At 46.6% G+C, this 14,992-nt stretch overlaps 1 protein-coding gene across 4 annotated transcripts in view; it reads right to left on the reverse strand.

The window, feature by feature from the left end:
• NOC2L (NOC2 like nucleolar associated transcriptional repressor) overlaps positions 1 to 14,992 on the reverse strand; it is a 516,885-nt gene that overhangs the window by 405,426 nt on the left and 96,467 nt on the right. The window lies entirely within an intron of this gene.

A 14,992-nucleotide genomic window follows, 5' to 3' on the forward strand; every position in this document is an offset into this window, starting at 1 on the left:
GTCACAGGAGCATAGAGAAGGGGATAATAGGTATCCCCTTGGCACTCCACATAATATGGGGTGTGGCACTCCTTATTAGTTAATGTTTCAGGAAGGATACAAAATATCCTTTTTCTTCAAGAAGCAGTTACTTACCCCCTGGTAACGTTCTTTCGATTGGATGGTCCTCCCATGTATTCCTCATCTTATGATAATTATCTCTCCAGCTCCAGCTGCTTCAGAGCCATTCTCGTCGAGTCGATGTCCCTCGAGGGCCTCTGTTCGAATGTCGACTTCATCATCAGTATAAGTAGCGCACGCAGTGCCTGTTGGCTTCAGTTCCGTTTTTTCCCCCTCCTCCTGAGGAATTACCAGGCGTACCATAGCCAGTAGGCTCACAGAAAGCGTAAAGTGTTAAGAACGGGGTAGGCTGGGAAGGGCGATGAGGAATACATGGGAGGAACATCCAATCGAAAGAACGTTACCAAGGGTAAGTAACTTTTTCTTCAAATGGATTGTGTCCTCCCATGTATTCCTCATTTTATGATAAGACTCCCAAAGCAGTAACTGGACCAAATTAAGGACTGCTTTTGCAAGTTATCCTCCCTAACTGGAAGACGAATACAGACAGACATGTCTCACAAAAGTATGAATAGATGACCAGGTGGCCGCTGAATGTGCTCCTAGGCCTTCCAGAGGGTCCTTGCCCGCTAATCTGTAACATTCACCAATAGCCAGGATGATCCATCTGGATATGGTTTGTTTAGTAACAGCTAGACGCAATTTGGGGCCAGTATAGCCAATGAATAATTGGTCATTTTGGCGAAATGTAGCCATTCGGGCTATGTAAAAACTGAGAGCCTTTTTGGGTGCATTCTATGTAACCTTTCCTCGTCCTTCCGAGGATGGGGAGGTGGACAAAAAGTTGGTAATTTTTTGCGACAAGTGGAAGTCGGAGACTACCTTTGGTAAGAAAGAAGGTTTCGCCTTGAGAATAACTGTCTTTATGGAAAACTGTATGAGGAGGCTTACATGACAGGACCTGCAATTCATGGGCACACGTTATTGCGATAAACAAAACGGTTTTAAATGTCAACAACCTTAATGAGCACAAGTGGAGGCTCAAAAGTAATGCATGTTAAAAATCATGGAGATCTCATACAGGTACATTGAATGGAACTGGTGGAAATACATAGTAAGGCCTTTTAGAAATTGAACAATCAGAGGGATCTTAAAATATGAAACCTCCCCTGAAGAGCGCTTGAAAAGATAACGCTGCTAGGTAACCCTTAATTGTTCCAATCTGGAGCCCCAGATCTGCCAAATGCAACAAAAAGGAAAGCACCATAGGTGTGTCACACAGAAAGGGATCCACATTCTTATCCCTGCACTAGCTGCTGGCCTTGTTCCAACGACAGCAGTACAAAGATGTTGTTGCTGGCCTTGTGGATGAAAGCAAAATCTCCATTATGTTAAGCCATGTGTGAAGGCTGAGAGTTTTGACCTCTTTGTGGAAGACGCATTGGAGGGCAGATGGACCTGTCCAAAGGTCTGAGTACCACGTCCTCCTGGCCCAATCCGGATCAATTAGGATAAAGGATTTCCCAAACTTTCTCAACCTCCAGATCATGTGAGAAACGACGGGGACTGGAGGAAACGCATACAGGAGTGGAAGCTTCCAGTCCGCTTCGAACGCGTCTCCTAGATCTCCTCTTGAGGGAAATTCCCTGGAGCAAAACAGTTTGCACTTCCGTTCGACACTGGTCACAAACAGATCCACGAGAGGTTCCCCAAAGAGTGAAGATCTCTCGAAGGACTTCCTTAGCTAGTTCCCACTCATGGGAGACTGTGCTCTGCATGCTCAGAGCACCCGCCGCTGTGTTCTCCTCTCCGGCTCGGTTAACTGCTAATAGAGAAATTCCTTCTTGAATTGCCCAGAACCAGTGCTGCATTGCCTCTCTTCACAGCGGTAGTGACCCTACGCCACCTCTTTTTGAGGCGTTACATGGCCACTGTGTTGTCCGTCATTATCAGGACATTCTTTCCCCGTAAAGAGGGCAGAAAGGCCTTCAGCGGTAGTCTGATTGCCCTCAGCTCCAAAAGGTTGATATGTAGCCTGGACTGCGATGGAGACCAACAACCACCGATCGATCATTGGGGTGGGCTCCCCACCCCGTGAGTGAAGCATCCGTCACTACCGTCATCTCTGGCCATGGCTGCCAAAAAGATTCACCCATGAGAATTTTATCCTTCACAAGCCCACCACAGAAGGTCCTGAAAGACTACTCTGAACTTTCAGGTGGTCTGACATTCTACCTGAAAATTGGGACCATTGAGTCCTGAGAGCCCATTGGAGGGACCACATTCTCAGTCGAGTCTCTGGCACCAGGAAAATGCAGGATGCCACGAGGCCGAGCAACCTAAAAAGGAAAGAAAAACCAAAAAGCCGGAAGATGCCGGGCACTTTGGAATTTGTTAACCATCTGCAGAATGCGTTGAGCTCTCACCTCGGGTGGCAAGGCTTTTCCTGAGGAAGCATCCAGGACTGCTCCAATTAATTGGAGTGTTTGAGATGGTATCATGTGGGACTCCTTGTAATTGAGGGAGAAGCCCAGTTTGAGGAGCGAGTGGCAGGTTACGCCGAGATGTTCCCAGACTTGCTCGGCTGAACGAGCCCTGATCAACCAATCGTCCAGATAGGGGAAAAATGAACCCCCCCACCTCTCCTGAGACTCACTGCCACCACAGCCATCAATTTGGTGAAAACCCTCGGGCGGATGTCAGTCCGAAAAGCAGAACTCGAAATTAATGGCAACCGCCAACCGCGAATCTCAAGTACTTTCTGTGCTTGAGATGATAGGTAACCATTTTTAACTTCTTCTTTCTCAAGAACTAAGTCCAAGATGGGTCTCAATCCTCCGTCCTTTTTGGGAATCAAAGTATGGGGAATACAAACCCTTGTTCCTTTCCGCTACAGGTACATGTTCTATTGCACCTTTCTCTAGCAGGGTCAACATTTCCTGACAAGGAGCGGATCCGGAGTTTTGAAAGCGTTATTCCCCGGTGGCCTTCTTTGGAAAGGAAGGCAGTAACCTTGGGCTACAGTTTCCAGTGCCCAAGCATCTAAAGTAATGCTTCGCCATTCGTTCAGATGCTGAGTAAGTCTGCCTCCCACCGTGGTCTTGTGAGTCAAAGCCTCAGAGTGGTTTAGAGGCGGCTGAAGCAGTGGCCGAGGAAAGAGCTTCCGCTGTTTGGGCTGGTTTAGCACCTCTCCCTCGTCCACCATGAGGGAATCTTCTCTGACCTCTTTGGCCGGCTTGTCCTCTTCCAATTGAGGAGTAGAATCAAAAGGACTTACCCCTCCAGGAAGATGAGCCAGAGTAGGGGTATTGAGGCTGTCTAATGTCGGTGCTATGGGATTTAACCGCCCCTTTCGATGTCTGCAGTTTTCCAAACTCCATTCGCCTTGCTGCCAAACAACCTTGAGCCGTCAAAGTGTATGTTGATAGCCTAGCTTGCACATCTGGTGTAAACCCAGACTTCCTCGCCCACACAAATCTGCGTAAGACTGCTAGTCGCCATGGATCTGGTGATGCTGTCTGCAGTATACAAACCTGACTGGAGACATTCACCCATTGCCTCCTTACCATCCTTGATGCCAGGAAGCCGTCTCTTTCCACCCCTTCCGGGATGTGGTCAGCCGCCACAGCTACACACTTCCACAGGGTAAACATAAATCCTGACAAAGTACAAGTCACATTTGTTGACTAATGCCCTACTACCAACCGTAAACTTTTTTCACCCAGGCATCCACTGTCTTATCCCCATCAGGAGGGATGGATGGGTATGCCAACTGCTTGGTAGATGTAGCAGCCTGAACAACCAAACTTTAAGGTGTTGGGTGTTTAGTTAGATACTCAGTCGCTGCTGGATGGTCTATTTTTCGGCAACATTTGTATTTACTGCAGCCGCACTTTCTGGTGTCTCCCAATTTGCAGAGACCCTTTTCTGTAATGCAGTGAGGAAAGGCAAAATCGGGTCTTTCTGGGGATCCTGGTCCAAGATGTCCGTCATATCATCTTGTTCAAAAGAGTAGGCCTCCTCCAGCCTAAAATCTCTATGACCTTACTCGTTAGTTTTCTATATGAGGAGTTAGTATGTTCAGGTGGGTCTGGTTTGCCAAACTAATTCGAGAGAGGTATCTAACCCACTGGCTGACTAAAGGTGGTCATGCAAGTCCTTTAATATGGACTCATCAGAGATGAGCTCTTCTGGCACATTAGGGGTGCCGAGTTCTAGTCCAAAAGGTGGTTTGTTATCACCAGAGGGTTGATCTTCCTCATAGATGGCTGATAGAGACTTAAAGTCCCTTTTAGGTAAAGGTTTGAAAAACTTTTCCTGTACCAGCCCTGGCTTCGACAATCTTGGAGTAATGGTCAACAGTGACCTCTAAGTCGAGACTGCCTTAGTCGGCGTCGACTTAAATACCGGTGTCGAGGGCTCCGACTGAGTCAGCTAAGGCGTCGACAAATTCTTGTGCTTATTTGACAGAACCCTCGATGGGCGAGGTTCCCGACTCGAAGCCCTCGTCGGATTGAGATCTTTCTCGATGCATCACAGGATTAAAGCTTGGGTTCGAAGATTGACTTCCCTTTGTCATCCTTTTGCAGATCAACAGAGGCATGGGTTTTCTGCTTGTCCTTCAAGGGGGTCGAGGCTGCATTCTCGAAGATCTTAAGCATCTTGGTACGAAACGCATCCCACTTTGCAAGGGAGTCCCATTTCGTTGGACACCCGATTACCTCAGCCGAGGAATCACTGGAGGTCGTAGGTGACCTACAGCGCTGTTTCTTAGCCTTCTTCAAAGACAACGAAGAATGGCGTGATCGACTTCTCGATCCCCCGACAAGTCTGTTTTGAACTCTTCAAAGGAGACTTCGAAGGTAACCTCCCGACCGCCAATTTACTTTTACGCTCCCCGAAAGCCTTTTTTGGTCATCGCCTGACAGGAGTCGCAGTCGGAGGTATGATGCCTGGAACCGAGGCACCACAGACAGACACAGTGGGGGTCAGTGATGACCATCTGTGAGCCACAGTCCAGGTAGTTCTTGAAGCTTGACTTTGGCGTTGAAGTTTTCGTACCAAAAAAACTAGGTTTCACAGAAGAACCGAAGCGTGCTGTAATTCTCTCTAAAGCGTTCGCTCGGAAAAACAGAACTAAAGCCAACGGATACTGTGTGCGCTACTTACACTGATGTGGACGTCAGTCAGAGACCCTCAAGGGACATCGACTCGATGAGAACAGCACACAGCACCCTCTGTCAAAAATAAGTCCGAAGCAGCTGGAGAGAAAATTATAAGATGAGCAATACGTGGGAGGACACAATCCATTCGAAAGGTAGTTCTTAGGGAAAATGAAAAAATATAAAAAAGAACCCGAAGGGTCCCCAGCAATAATGCACATAGGTTGCTGTGTGCTGCAAAAGTGAAACACAGATGCCTTTAAGGGACATGGAAGAAAGCATGACTCCATAAAATAAAACAAAGAACAAAGTTCCCATGTTTAGAGCAAGTAAGAATGAACGAGGGGAAAAAGGCTCCCCTCATTCAGGAGAACAAGAAAAAGGTCCAGAAGTCCAGCAAAACGTGCTGGGAATCTAACTAGGAGAGGGGCCTAAGCATAAATCTGTGGGAGGGGCCCAAGCATAAAACTGAAATCTCCCGAATAAGGGTTCGCTAACAGCGTAGAGGAGAAACCAAGATGATAGACAGACGTTTCAGATCAGATGGGCCTGCCAAAACTGCAAGAGTCGTCTTCAGCTGGAGTCCCAGGTCAGGCTGAATTTCTGCTGCAAGAAACAGAGGTACTGTCCCAACTCTAGAAAGTTTGTTGAGACAAGATGGGGTGCAGGTACACGACAGAGGTCCTGAGACACTGTAAAAAGGAGAACAGGAACAGAGCGAAAGACCTGAACTAGTCCCAAACCAACAAACAGTGCAAGGCGAAAGCCCTGACGGGTTCGAAAACAAGGAGCCAAGAATTCTGGGGAAGGACACAGCCAGGAGCCATTCCCAACTGGGCTTGGCTCCTAAGACACTTCCTGGTCACTTAGATGTGACTGGTACCTCTGACAGCTTATCCGATAATTTTTGCAATCCCCCAGTGGATTTTAAAATGTAAACCGTGCACTCAGTCCAGTCTTGCCTAAGCACTGACAGGACAGGACAGGAGACCCCCAACAGATCACTTTAAATTTTGAGTACAGAGAACATGATTATTTTCTCGCCTTAACGTCGACACTTAGAAGGGTAGTTCTCAACCTTTTTGGCTGGGGGCAGCAGCTATTTACACAATTATTGGCATCTGGCAAGGATGTAAAAGCCATGCCTTTTTCCATTTTTATGAATTAACAAAATGATGCATGCAATTCCATCTCTGAAATGGAAACCTTCTGATCGGATTCCCACTTCATAAGCACACTGCCAAAAGCATAGTGTGTACCTGTTGTTGGGTGGTCTTGGAGGAGGGGAGAGAAGTTATCTTTCCTCTCACAAGATGTCATAGCTGACAGAATCCCATGTCATATCTGTGGCTGTGCAGAAACCACAGGAAAATCATGAGGCCCCTGCCTGCCAAACCACTTTTCAGTGCTGGAAAGCTTGCTTAAGCAGAGCACAAGTTCTAAAACTTCCAGACTATGGTTAAAAGCCAGCCAGACACCTGTAAAACTGAAATTGGAAGAGACGCAGTGCAACTGAGCTTAGAGGTCACTGATAAACTCATTACCTACCCTCAAAGGTGGCTGATGGGGTTAGAGAAAAACTGCCATCGTTGAAGAGAATCTGGAGCTGGGCCAGTTCTCTACAAAAAGTAAAATGGGCATGCTGCCAAGTCTAGACCTCAATACACAAGTATGGATGAGAGCAGGATTATTTTCTCGCCTTAAGGGAGAGTCTGACGCTCAGAAGGGTGTTTCTCAACCTTTTTGGTTGGGGGCGGCAGCAGGGGTGTACGTGAGGAATTACATCTGCCAAGGGTGTAAAATCCATCCCTTTTTAAATTAGCATTAACAAAATGATGCAGGTAATTCCATCTCTGAAAGGGAAGCCTGCTGATTAGATTCCCCCTTCATAAGCACAATGCCAAAAGCATAGTGTGTACCTGTGCCCTTCTGCATCAGTATCCTGAACTGTAGCACCTTCATCAGTGGGACAGAGCAGGTTCAGAGGATGCAAGTGCCCATTTGACAGTTGCAGTGACAGCAAAGTCTCTGCAGCACAGGGGCTGCATTTAAGACGTGCACCCTTGTGCCAAAACCCTGTAATTCTGGTTGTACTTGCCCTGGTGGCAGATACCCCTTTATCTATAAGCCATACCAGAGTTAAGGCATGGTGGGTGGTATTTCTCATAATTGTTAAAACCACAGTAATTTGATGTAACATGTGCGTTATCCCTGTAAGCACAGCTTAGCTGTGAAAGCAGTGTATGTGCTTTCTCCCCAGACAGGTTGCCCTTGCTACTGGTAGCAGGTCTATAGCCTTTGGGATTGCCCCTTTGTTCCTGTGTGAGGGCAGTAACACCCTCCAGAAAAACAGCTGGTCAAGGCAACAGGAATCAAAGGGCACAGCCATTGACGACAGGAGTAACCTAACACGAAAGTGTTGCATATCTAAAGGCCTTTGATTATATTGAGAAGGGAAGGGAGCAGTGTGCACTGAGGGAGCACTTGACAGTTGGAAGGTTTCACCATCTTGTTTCTCTCTGCCGCCATCTTTCCTTCCTGTCCCCTGCACTTCCTGTACCACAAATCACATTGGGTGTGATGTCAGAGGGCAAACTCCACTTGTTCCACAGGGATTGGACTCCTAAAGCAGGCTAGCTTTAGTCCAATCACCAGTGGACTTTTACCTTTAACAGAAGGGGTATCCTAAACCTCCTTTGATTCACTTTTGAACAAACACTTAAGGAATTCATTGGGCCTCTGTTGGGAGAGTTGATCTCTCTAAAGTCCTCCACCAGTGATAAGAAGACAAAGTGTCCATGGCAGAGGGAGGCTGTGCCCCAACCATCCCCAGGGACCAGTAGGGGTAAACTGCTGTTGGGACAAGGCCTGCCTTTCTGCCAGCTACAACAGTACCCAGCACCTCACCGGGTTGGAAGGTCCCCGGCAGTCGTGTACCAGCCTCCCCAGTGTTTGGGAGCTAGAGAACAAGGACTAAACTTATCCTTGAGCCGCTGGACTGGGAGTCAGCATCCTGAGAGCCAAGGTAGCCAGAATCCGTGTTTTAAATCGCATTGACCAGTCGAACTGGGTTCACCGCTTCTCGAACCACAGGACCTGCTGGTGCTGCCTTTGACACTCAACCAAACTCTTTGCACCTGCCCGCTTGCATCTGGACCGTGAAATGTGCCTGGTGGAGACAGTCACCTGCTCAAATAAACGTAATCGCCCAACTAAAACCGCTGGAGTGTCACTCGCTGATCCAACCAGCAGTTACCCAAACAACTCGACCTCAAACTGCTGCTTCGTCGAACCACGCATCAGAGCATCAGGATCACCACATGAAACCTCCACGTGAACCACAGGAGCATCACTCGCCGACCCTGCCCAGAGGTTACAACTCCAACTCGAACCGGCTAGATCTTGAAGAGATCCTGGTGAGCACTCCAACCTGCATCGCTTTATCACCTTCGAACCACTCAGAGCCACTGTATTTGCCTCAGCTCGTGGCTTGGATGAACATGACTCAAATCACCCAAAGGTGTCTCAAACCATCTGCTGTAAAGAAGCCATGGTATCAACAGTAAGACAGACACAAGGGACCACAGTTCAAGGGTGTATTGAACTTCAATTGGGTTTGAAAAACGCCCATCTAAACCTAAATCTAAAGATGGGAGCAAGCTATGACCATCAAATAATAACGCAGTCCTAGTGGAGTCTTGTCAAAATAAAAAGGGCCTATGCTAATAAACCTATTGCCAATCCTTACACTATTTATATTTAAATATAAATAGTGTGAAAAACAATGTTATGCAAAAGAAAGAAGTGTCCAAGAAATTATATATCAGTATATTCAGGGGTATCCTACCAAAATGTCGCCCTCATTTGTGCGCCCCCGCAGTCACGACGACTTTGGAGGCACACAAAATGAGGCCAAAATGTACTGCGCCCAAGCCAAGCAGGGGTTACGGAGGTGTCCCCTGCTCTATATGGGCGCAGTAACGGGCATCGGGGGCTGCAGGGGTGTCCCCCGCTTACCATTTTGGAAAGCAGGGGACACGCAAGAAGAAAAAAAAAAAAAAGCACCCTGCAGTGTCTGCTCTAACCCACGCTAGTGGGAAGCGCTGACGCTGCAGGGATCGCAGAATGTGGGCGGCACAGGCAGAAGTGCACCACCCTAAAGTTAAGAGTGGGGTTGGGGGGTTGGAAGAGGTAATGCTGGCTGGGGGAAGCAGGCACAGTGATCGATATGATCACTGCGCCGCGCCGTAACTGGCATCAGCATTTTTGGGCGTCGCAGTGATCACATAGATCCTATTCAGGCCGTTGGCCTACCTTGCCCATGTTTTCAACACGGGACAAGGTGACACTCTAGCTTAGCACAGTCTCTGGCTTCTCTAGCACAAGGGTGCAGTTCAAACATTAGCATCAAGGCCTTCTGTGCCAAAGTCTCTTCGCCTTTCAAAGTCTTCTTTCAGAGGGCCTGATGCGACAAAAGGAGTTATTTTCCTCTCAGGATTTCACAAGCGCTCAATTTGTCAGGTGAGTCACTGTTCAACTCGAATCCTCCTCAGCCGGGCTCAGATCCTCCAAAAATGCTCCTAGGATTTTCAAGTATCCAATTTCTTGGGCGATTCACGATTCACCCCGGATACCGCTCCGCCAGGCTCAGATCAGTTTCAAGAGAATGTTCAGTCTACCTCCACCGGGCTCGGACTAATTTTAATTTACTTTAACACAAGCTTTCTTTAACCAAAAGCTCTCCAATGATTTTCCTCATTCGGGCTCGGACCAACTTTTATCTACTTTGTCATCAACTTTCTTTACTCTATTAACAAAGACTTGATTGTGCATGGAATTTTGCTTGACCCGTTGCAGGACCACTTCGATTCACAATCCTTTGTCACTCTCGTTTTTTTGCCACGCCTCAGTTGGATACCTTACAGACATTCAAATGAGCATGCAGGCAGTTCTGGACCACTCTGTCTAAGGTATCGTATCTTGGTTTCAAAATTCAATCACTCATCTGTTGTCCAATTATACTCGCCTTGATGATCACATGCGCTTCATACACATGCGCTTCATACACTGTTGGCTTCAGCGTTCACCATACAAAGTTGTGCTTGCAACCTTGGCTTCAACACAGACCAGTCTGGTATTGGTCTCCCAACTGAGAGTTGATTTCACTGGCGCTTTGTTGCAGGAGCCAAGGACAAAAGGTCAAGGGCACTTCCTCCTTGCGATTCCCAGTCTGCTGTGCCGACTTTCGCCTTGTGTTATACTGCCGTCTTGGAACTGCTGCTTCCTCGTTTCCTTTGTCTGGCTCAGAGTGTGCTATCTTGCTCCGCCTTTTATCCATGTGGGGAAACTGTAATGGAAGTCAGGTGTGTGTGAGATGGTCAGTAATTGCCTGACCCTGGCCGGCTATCGTATTGGGACATGTCAGGTATACAGCCCGGGTGTTAGTCTGTTTTCTTTCATAGCAAGCTGTTTGTGAGAAAGTGTTTGTGTTGTGAAGGGGGCAGAGGGGGAGTGCCCAAGTATCCTACCTGGTAGGATGGGATAAAAGGTGTTACAAGGAAGGCGATACCGCATCTCGCCATCTGGTGTCCCACTCCCAGAAGGCCCCTGACCCAGCTGATCCTCCTGCACTGGTCCACCCGCAGGAACTGGATCCAAAACAATGGCTGTGTCCTGGCCACCTGGATGACAGATCCACAGTGACTAGCAGGCGAGACACCTGCAGGTGTCTCACCACACAACAGCTAAAAGCCTCGTTTGATGCTGTTGAACCACCAAGAACCCAAAAAAGGTACTAATGACTGGCACCAGCCATCTTGGTCTCTTTTCGCGGCCCTACAGACTGGTTACGTCACTTGGATCCCTTTTTCACATAATAAAATATGCTTTTAAAGAACATTGTGGGTTTTAATTGCCTGTAACCCCAAATTCATGACCCAGAGTTCTGCATCTTACTATCTTTGCTTATTCTGTGTTCTTTCCTCAGGGATGGGTTTTGCGTAGTGTTTTTTCTTGCATATAGTACGTTTAATCAAAAGTAGCTATTTTTCATAGAGCCTTGATTGGACATTCCTTTATTTTTGACTGTTCTACTTCGCTGTTTGGGTCGCTACTGAATCAAATTCTCACCCATATTGAGTATAGCCTTCCTTGTGCCCACGTTACCACAAAATGCGAAGGAGGTATACCTCTTGCCTGTGCCAGTTTTACCTTTATGATTGGGTTGAATATTGGTTTGTACAAGTTTGCGGTTTAGCATCTACTCAATGTAAGGAGCCAGGAATGAGACTCGGATACAAAGGGTTCATGTTTTTGGCTAAAGACTTATTCATGAAAAGGGGGTTGGGAAAACGCCTCTGTCCCTTCTCTAGAGCGGCGTCCGTATCAAAAACTAAAACTAGGGATCTGTCAAAGTCAATGTCCAAAACAAAACCGTCTTGTGTCCATAGTTCTTTTCTGGCCTGTACAAAATGTAAAAATAAATCCCAAGATGAAAAGGGTAATAACTGTGGCTTTGCTCATTTTATAAAATGAGCAAAAAGAAAAATGCGTAACACCAAAAGTTCCAACAGGATCACATTCCCTGTGCCAAAGTGTGGTTCCCTACACCTCAATTTCTCTTCCCTTGGTTGCTTCTTGAACATTAAGAGTTCAAAATCCAACAAAAAGGTTTTCTATCATGAACAAAAGCCCACAGTTCTAGGGAGAACCTCCTTCCCTATGTTTTTGCATTGAACGTCTAGTTTCAAAAAGAAATACCAAGTTTCCAAGAGGACTTCCTCTTTCCCCTTACCGTGTTGATGTACCTTGAGGATCTTGCTGCCTTCCCCAAGATTTCTCTTTACTACTAGGCACCTTTCTCCCCCGGGGCCTTTCCTTCTCTTTCAACGCTTTTGTTCACAGTTCACAATGTTATTGTTTTAATTTAACTTCCGTTAATACGTCACAGACATAAGCTCATGGTTTCCAAGACATGATTTTCCCCTTGAGCCACATCTCCATAGTTCATAAATGGCTTTTCCTTTTCACAGTTTATACAACAGACATTGGTCTTCACCCGGTATCCTGGCAGGACTTTTATATCCAAAACATTCAACACTTTGTAGTATCGGGGGAATGGACTCCCTTCCCCTTATGTTACGCTGGGTTCATTAACCTGCCCAACAGTGTCACTTGTCTTGACAAAAGTTCACAAGGCCAAACGGGATATTGTCTTCCCTTGGCCTCTCAAAGGCTTGTCGACCCCTCCATGTATTTTGTGTTTCTCACCAGTTACGAGTTACACTCGTATATATTGCATTCTTTCTGTTCTAATTTGTAGCAGCGGTGTTGCTAGGGGTGGCTGAGTGGGCCCTGGGTCTTTTGGTTATAGCACTGTATAGAAGCTCTGGGGCTACAACCAAAAGGCTAGCTAGACCAGAGTCCCGACAGTCCCAACATTAGCATAGCCCCAGATCTTTTCCAGACCTAGCAACAGCCCCGATTTTAAGTAACAGCATTGGTGCAGCGGCCACCCGGTAACCGTTTCACTTCCCCTGGGCTTAACGGTTGCCTTTGGTGGGTATGAAGTGAAGAAATTGATTTTGAAAAATCAATTTCATCAAAGACCGATTTAGAAAGACCGCTCGGCGACTGCACTGAGCGGTCTTTCTAAACTGAACTGTCAGCCACTGTAGCACACGTGTACACGCAGGGGCTGAGGGAAGTCGATGGTGCCCAGTAAGTAAGTTGTTTTTGTGAGTGTCAGAGTGCAAGATTTGGGGAGGGGAGAGCAGGTAACTGTACGTCTGTGCATGTTAGAATGCCTGCAAGTGTGTGTTGTTGTAGGTGGGACGGGAGAAATGCTTTTGGTGTAGAAGGGGGGGGGGGGGGGCAAAGAGTGAGGGAAGGGTGGCTTGGGGGTTGAAACCCCCAAAATGACAACTCACCAGCGTGAGAGGGGTTGGGAAGAAAAAGGGACTGGTTTACGGATAATGCAAAGTGATATTTTGGCATATTGAGGGCCATACAAAAACGATCAAAATAAATTGTCTTTTTTGTGTACAGTCTTCAATATGTGGAAATATCTCACAGAATCCCTTTGGCGTCACCTCTTCTCAGTCTGCTTCATAGAATTGTCTCAGTGGGCGCCTGGCTTTGCGCTGCCTTGCCACGGTGCCTCTCTCCTCGATGCGTGGTTCCCTAACAATTCCCTTGCTTGTTGTAAGCCGCCAGCAACTACTCCTCGTCTTCGGCACCTCTGCAGTCGATCACACTTCGAGTCTTTTCTTGCTTTTATATTGGCTCTGGCCAATAGTATTTGGGGAAAGACCACGGCTAGTGGTTCCCCTTAGGAGTGATCATCATTGCTCCTCACCTCTTTCTCGTCTGTTGTTGGAAAGAAACTAGACTGCTGACAGTGGTTCCCATTAGAAGCCATCATTCCTCACCATTGTCACAGTACTGAGAAAGTGATCTTCATTGAGGCAACTTATTCTTCTTCCTTATCCCAGTACTTTTTATGGGAATAAGAGGGATAACATATATGAGTCTATTAGGGGAAGGATTGTTCTTAGGGTTATAGCACAGTGGTTTAAAGTCCTTTAACTGGCGGGAATACTGCGTTCCATCTAGCGAGTCCACTTTACTGCCATTGGGATCATCTCCCCCCCACATGATCCTCCCTCGGGCAGCCACCCCCAGGTTCGGGATCAGGTAGCGGCTGCCCTTCCCTGTCCGTATGGGGAGACTCTTACAGGGGAAACGGTGGTGACAGTGCTAGATTCATCACATCTCCCTTGTATTCCTTCAGAGAAGAAGGCAATTCATCATAGATGCACCCTAGAATAAGCAGGCTAAGTCACCTGCTGTTTAGTGTGCAATTAACAAGAACATTAAAGATCCATCTGATAGGTGTACCAGTAGCATTAGATTCCAGCTAATTATCGGTTGTCTTTGAACCTGCACCACATGTAAAGTGTTAGGATGTACAATAGAGACAGTTTCACAAATGGATGACTTAATTTGTTCCAAGTATTAATGCTCGGATATAAAATACCCAAATAGAGAGTGAAATATGTATAGGTCTGAACCATTAAGCAGTACCTTTAACTGAAATAAGAATACAGTTTCCATAGGTTCAATAAGAATGGACCATGGGTAGAGAAAAAAGCTAGTATGCGCTCCATGTGAATGTTTTGTATTAACATTATTGAAAATTGAAAAATAGAAAGTTAAGTCAAATGAATGCAAGAACCCAAATGTACAAGCAGAATCACATTACTTTTCATTCCTGAATGGGACTGGCTTGCGATTGCCTGAAAACATCATGGGTTAAATTTGGCCCAGGTCATCAGTTGTTCACAATAGCCTCAAAGCATTTCATTTATAAGCACGTCTTGAAAGACAACACCATACGAGGTGAAAACTGGAGCGGGAATAAAGAAGTAGTCTCAAATGGTCAACATTAAGTTATCGAAAACAAAGGAGGGCAAACTACTCTCTTGACCAAAACAAATATGGAAGCGAACGACACTGCAGGCCAGCCCCAATCTCTTCAGACTACAAATGTTCCCTGCCCAAGTGACGACAGTCATGCTTACAGCAGGTAACTAGCAGGGGTGGACTTATACCAGAAGGAATTTAAGTTAAGTGATATTCCAACACGACCTGCCCCATGCATATTAAATATTGTATAGAAGATTACGATTTCCTTCATAGCTGTGGCAGAGCAGCTGCTTTTAAATCCATAAATGCAGAGCTTAAACTCATTCTGTGAGCAGTCCCATACC

The sequence above is a fragment of the Ambystoma mexicanum genome, chromosome 8, assembly GCF_040938575.1.
Source record: "Ambystoma mexicanum isolate Mex_15411 chromosome 8, UKY_AmexF1_1, whole genome shotgun sequence".
Taxonomy (NCBI): Eukaryota; Metazoa; Chordata; class Amphibia; order Caudata; family Ambystomatidae; genus Ambystoma; species Ambystoma mexicanum.